Consider the following 7,124-nt stretch of genomic DNA (forward strand, 5'->3'; position numbering starts at 1 on the left):
CAGTGGAGGTGCATGTGTTAGAGAAGGGGTCAGTAAAGGTCATTTTAATAGCAGAATGGTGAATTGTTCAGGATTTGGGTTGCAAGCAGGAATTCTTGGAATGCAGCATGGCAGTCATGTGGATGACAGTTTAGTTAGGTCTTGGAGATCGTGGTTAATTAAGCAGGCTAGGTTCACCCATATCCAGTTGAAATAGATCATTTGTTTACATTTCCTGATTCTGTGTTCAGTATCTGTTGTCCTATAGTTAAAGCATTCATTGAAAGCTTCATCTAAGACTGAAAGTTTGCCAAGTTAAATATAAAACTAGTGAAATCAAATCTTTTATCTGAGATAATATATTTACATTCGAGTTACCTCTGTGAGGTGTGCTCTATTAAGTAAATTATTAATAATATTATCTGCCTACAAAAACCCAAATTGTCCTTTTCTTCAGAACCCTGGAAACCTGTATGTCTTGTGCTAGTCTGAGAATATGTAAGATATTTTTTCATTATATGATAATTTTAGGAAGATTACTGACATTTTATAGAATCAAAGATCAGCAGGGTTACTTTCATCTTATACTTAATTAAAAATGTTTTAAAGTGGGTTTTTATTCTGTAATGAAAGAAATAAGGATACTTAATGGAATCCCTGGAGTCCGACATTTCTGCTTTTAATATGCTTGTAACATTTGTCCAGCACACCACTGTGTTCTCTGAAAAGAGCGATCATTTTCACTGTATGGCGTTACGATAGACTATATCCCCAAGGTCTTCCAAAAGGTCTATGTAAGCCTGACAGCTAGGAAACATGTACTGTTGTAGAACATAAATTCTGGCAACTTACTGATGCAAGCCTACTCCTGATGGATGGCTCTTTAGAGTAAAAATCACTCTACATATATCAGCTAAATGCTAAGTGATAAAAATATTTCCAAATCATATTCTGTATCATTGAGGACCTCCTTAAATTTAACAGCAGGTTAAAGATTTGGGGTTGTCCTACTGAGGAGCAATCTTTTGCTAGAAAATATGCATTTGCTTGTCTTGAAAGTTCATTCATTGAAAGTCCCTGCCAACCAGATAGATTTAACCATATTTTAAGCAAGATCTGTTTTCTTTTTTCATTTTCCGTTAAGATAAAGTGTTCAATTAAATCTGAAATAGCTGGCCCTAAACTAAACTTTCCAGGGGACCTTTTCTATACCAGTCTTACTGGGAGATAATTGTTATCAATCTAAGTCCTAAGGGATGGTGGAACATTGTTCAACATTGGCAATAAAAAACAAAATAACTCCCTCAAAGCAAGATTTGGGTTCTAAAATTTTGTATGAAGAACCTTCAAATCTAATTGGTTGGTTTCACTGCTATAGCAAAGATTTAAAAGATAAAAACTGGGAAAGATTTAAAGCAATTAGAAAATGTAATATCCTATCTACTTATTTGGTTTTGGGAAAAATAGATTATACTTGTGAAAAAAATTTTAATGTTCTTTTTTGAGAGAGATAGCATGAGCCGGGGGGGGGGGGTGGTGCAAGAGAGGGGGACAGAGGATCTAAAACGGGCTCTGCACTGGCAGTAGTGAGCCCGATGTGGGGCTCAAACTCCTGAACCATGAGGTCATGACCTGAGCTGAAGGTGGATGCTCAATTGACTGAACCACCCAGGCCCCCCAAAAATATTTTTTGAATTGCAAAATTAAAATATAAATTGTTATAATTAAGCTTGTCCTATAGTTAGAATTATTGGTCTATGGGTCCAAGTGAACTATAGTTCTGTAATCTTATACTGGTAATTCTGGAATCTGCAAGGCCTGTTGGGGACTCTTGGGTGTACCCAGACCCAAGTAGCTAGGATATGCTGGGACTAAATTTTAAACCCACATCACTTTATTCTTTGGAGTATTCATAAGCATATAAGCAAGCCATGTGGAAGTCTGTTTGAAGGAAGTATTCTTAGAGAACCCGGGTATCTCAAAGTAGAGAATTATATAAATCATATACTGTTAACATCTGGTGGAAATAATACTGTTAACTATTTCCATTTGGTCAAAATAAGCTTAAAAATCATAATTTGTTTTTCTACTAAGTTACTACAGTCAAAAGATTTTTTAAAAATTATCTTAAAACTTAATCTTGATTTTTATCAGCTATTGGGGTCTTCACATCTAAAGGGTTAATTCATGTGAAAAAGAGAAAAGGCAAACCTTTTCTGAAAAGAGCTTTGTTTCTATTTAAAATTTGTATCTTGTCTTTTTCTAAAGAAGTACCTATAACAAACTTCTCTAGACAAATACAGTAAGATTATTAAGTTAGAAACAGTAGATCACAAACCAGATAGAAGGAAGAAGAGACAAAGTCAACTGCAGTTATTTGAGGTTAATTTAAACCCTGAAATTAACTGTGGCTGAAAGCAGAGACCTTGGACTTATATTTTCATTACAAATTGCTGCTTTTTACCACTTTTGCTCTCTCCTTCTTCCCTTGCCCCCCCAGGATAGAGAAGTGTTGAGTTAACTGAAGCAGCTTTCATTGAAGTGAGGGTCAGAACCTATAGCAGCCCTCCTCATTCTTCAGCATCCCCCTGCCCCAACTCCCAGCACCATAAGGAAGGGAAAATGCCAGTCCCTTGCTATACACCTTAGTGTTGTTAATCTAGTTAACAACAGATTCAAGAAACTTGTTCTAGGAATCCACACTGAGGTTAAAGATGAGTGAGGGCCAAAAGGTGAAAGAGCGCTTGACTTAGAATATGACTTACAGTATTGATGTAGAAGTTTCTAAAGTGCTGATTAATTCACATACTCATTATTTGCGTAATGACCCACTCCATATTCTAATTTCTAAGGAAAATCTAAAAACATGAAATTAAAGGAAAGTAGAATTGCCATATTGTTTGGCCTTGTATCTTAAAACACGGCTTAAGATTCTGAGAAATTAAGCATTGAGGAATGCACTATATCAATAGTTGGTCAGGGGTTCCTAGGCCTCAAGGAAGCCAGAGATTTGGGAGTGCTGTGAGAGAAACTGGCAGGAGTTGGAATGAGAAGTGGCAAGAAGACACTGATAGCAAAGGACTGCTGAGTAGTTACTGGCTTGTGTGTTCAAGTGATTTATAGATTTACAATCTGACCTTGGATGTTCTGGGATATCCAGGATCTCAGGGTGTGGGGGAACAGCTAAAGAAAGACTGTATCTTCTAAATTTGTTTTTGCCTTGGTATTGACTCTGATTGACCTCAGTTTTCAAAAGGTCACAGAATGAAATCTGAATTTCATACTGTTCTAAGGTGATTGTGGGTGGCCATCTACTGATGGAATTGAACAGGAACACGTGATTCCGGTTTCATTTCAAGACCTGTTTCATTCCTGCATCTGATTGTGCTTTCAAGCCTAAAGGTCTCATTTGCCTTGTATACATTAATAGATACAGACCACTAAGAGGAATCATTAGCTAGATTCATGTAACTTATGAATCTAATTTTTAAAAGTGTTATTGTGTTGCATATTCAATTATGTTAATCTATTAACTAAATCTTTGTTTTGAGGCGCCTGGGTGGCTCAGTCGGTTAAGCGGCCGACTTCAGCTCAGGTCATGATCTCGCAGTCCAGGGGTTCGAGCCCGTGTCGGGGTCTGTGCTGACAGTTCAGAGCCTGGAGCCTGCTTGGGATTCTGTGTCTCCCTCTATCTGCTCCTCCCCTGCTCACACTCTGTCTCTCTCTCTCAAAAATAAACATTAAAAAAAAATTTTAGATCTTTGTTTTGAGGGTGTTCTTTTTTGGGGGAACGGTTTTGACTGTGATAATTATGAATGTATTAAGAACAGATTTACACGTAGAGCAGATGACATTCAATCCAGAGGCCTTCTAATCTCAATCTTTAATCAGCCAATTCTTCTCTTAAATTTTTCCCTATGCATTTTTTTCAAGGAAGGATGTACTTAATCTCTTAAAATTAGAATAGTGATTTGGAAAGACAGAAAAATGGGACAAAATATATTTTCAACCTCCACCAGGGGGACCTATTGCTGCAACTAAAAAATTAAATCTGAGAAAGAACATGCATTTCATATGCCAGTTACATGACAGTAACTATTTTTTTAGAACTATACATACATTTCAAAAATGCTACTATATTCCACACAATGGTATTTCTCATAATTCCTTTTTAAAATTATATATAAAATTAAAATATAAAAATAGGTATATGAGGGGCTTTTTTGATTTGTTAACCTTTTTTAGAATGACTATAAAATGAAAATATAAAGTCTATCAGAAATAATTTATATTTAAAATACCTAGGATAACCTACAGAAAACAAAATCTTTTTCACAAAACACGTTTCTAAATTTTTTCAATTCAGTTTATTTTATTCCCTACTCTGGCTTTTGTTTGGGATCTCAAGGCTTACAGGTTTTATGAAACATTTTTGTTCATACTATAATATTCATAATCACAAAACAGGTAAGTTTTATAGTCACAAAATTGGGAAATCTGTATTTTTGCTTCACTTCTAGTTGTGAGGACATTCTATTTTGTGCTTTCAAATTATACATGCTTTCTTAGCTTCAGTTATTATTGTATTTGTTTATACTAATGTCCCTTAATACTGCTTAATATTTTTTATGGTTCAACTAATTCCATTTCTATAATTTTAGCTGTTTTTATCTGACTCAACTATCTTTTATTTTATTGATTAGAAGTAATTTAATGGTTCTCACTGGTGAGCAGAGTTTACAAATTTGTGGGGCAGATATTACTATTCCTATTTTTCAGATCAGAAATTGAAGCTGAGAGTGATTACACTACTTAAGTAGTGTAAGGTACTCTGCCTACTGATTCTAAGCTCAGTATTCTTTCTGCAATACCATAATTGATTTTAACATATTACAGTTATGAACATTATAAACATTGTCCCAAGCATATTTCCTCAACCTAAACTAGTGAACTCATCATTTGAGTTAGTGTGCCTTCTAATCAGATATGTTCTGTAAGAGAAATACCTTGCTCTAGATAACACTTCAGATAATTTCCTTTGTCCTTAATAAATATCAACATATGGTATTTTACATACAGTAAGAGATATTTTTTGTAAATACTGGAATAATACACTTAGCTCAACAATGTTGTAATGATGGCTTTGAATTTTTGCTTATAACACACACACACACACACACACACACACACACACACACACACACCATTTTTCTCTCCAAAGAAAAGTTTTAACTCTACATTACGAAGAATGGAATACAACTTAAGTAGAATGAAATGAAAATGTATCCTAGACAGGAAAATGTTTACTTGTACTAAGAGAAGTGCATGGTAAAGTGCACTGAGATACAATTTCATGTGTTTGGTTACTTTTGTAATAAATTATGTTAAATGCTGGGATTTGGGAGAAATAAGCAGACATTTCTCCATGGTTGGGATTGAAAATTGATACAACCACCATGGAGGACAATTGATAACATCTATCAACACTATAAATGATAGACACTACCTGGCTCAGCAACATGTTCTCTGGAATTTAGTCTATGGCTATACTTGTACACACACAAAATTATTTTTAAGATTATTCATAAGTTTTTTATAGCAAAAATTGGAAACAAATGTTTCTTGATAGGAATTGATTAAATAGAATACTATACAGCTGTTAAAAGAATGAGAAAGCTCTATACTGAGCTATACTATGCAAAGAACTTTAAGCAACATTAAATGAAAACTGCAAGGTACAAAACAGTCTTATGTTACCTTTTGTGTAAAAAGGGAAGAATAAGAATATGTATTTTTCCTTGTACCTACATAAGCTCTTGAAAGATGTACAAAGGATTAATAAGAGTGATTACCTGCTTGGGTTTGGAGGCAAAAGAGGCAACAGAATAGCTGAAAGATGGGTAGGAGAGACACATTTTCTTCAGAATCATAAGAATATTTTACCTATTTTTAAAATACATGTGAGAAAGAATATATAAGCCAGAGACTAAGTAGGCACATACACTTTTGCTTCCTAAAATGACAGTAAAGGGATATATATTTTTAAATGCATACACTTGTAAGGACAGAGAATGGAAGAGGAAGAAACAGCAAGTTTTTTAAAGCTGGAAAGCAGGTGAATGAATGGTACTGACTCAGCAGACCTGGAAAGCCAAATTCTTTGCTGACGATGGGAAAAACTGAGACGCTTTCACATTGTAAATTCTCCAGAAGGTTCAGGAATTGGTTTTACCAGTTACCTCTGGAAATGAGATTGAAGGTGGGGCTAAAAATAGGAGGATTGGATGACAGCCTCTTTAAGAAGTAGTTAAGTCCCCAATTGCACAGCCAGGCAAATTCCCTTTTCCATTCTTCAGGTTTAGCTTTGGAGTAGAAGGGGGAAAAAAAAAAAAAAAAAAAACAAAAAACAACAGAAACTAAACAAACTCCATGAAGCTTTCTGGATTGAGATGTACCAGGAAGTGGTGGGGATGAGAGGGGGCAGTAACTTGATGAAAACGAATGATTAACTGATAATTTGCATACTGAATACCGAGACCCTCTCCTTCCCCTCTCTTTTTCCTCTTGGTACTCAGATTGTTGACAATCCAATCTAGACAAAAGATGCTTCATTATGAAATCTGACCAGTCAAGAGAAAAGTCATCTGGGGAACCCAGTGAAGTTACCAGCCAGAACACCCTACTGTAAGGCTCACAGTTGACAAATGGTAGCATGAACTTAGAGGTTTTATTTGTTTATTTATTTATTTATTTATTTGTTTATTTATTTATTTATTTTCAATATATGAAGTTTATTGTCAAATTGGGTTCCATACAACACCCAGTGCCCATCCCAAAAGGTGCCCTCCTCAATACCCATCACCCACCCTCCCCGCCCTCCCACCCCCCATCAACCCTCAGTTTGTTCTCAGTTTTTAAGAGTCTCTTATGCTTTGGCTCTCTTCCACTCGAACCTCTTTTTTTTTTTTTTTCCTTCCCCTCCCCCATGGGTTTCTGTTAAGTTTCTCGGGATCCACATAAGAGTGAACACATATGGTATCTGTCTTTCTCTGTATGGCTTATTTCACTTAGCATCACACTCTCCAGTTCCATCCATGTTGTTACAAAGGGCCATATTTCATTCTTTCTCATTGTCATGTAGTACT

This window comes from Puma concolor, chromosome A1 (assembly GCF_028749965.1).
Source record: "Puma concolor isolate L17-30 chromosome A1, mPumCon1.1.hap2, whole genome shotgun sequence".
Taxonomy (NCBI): domain Eukaryota; kingdom Metazoa; phylum Chordata; class Mammalia; order Carnivora; family Felidae; genus Puma; species Puma concolor.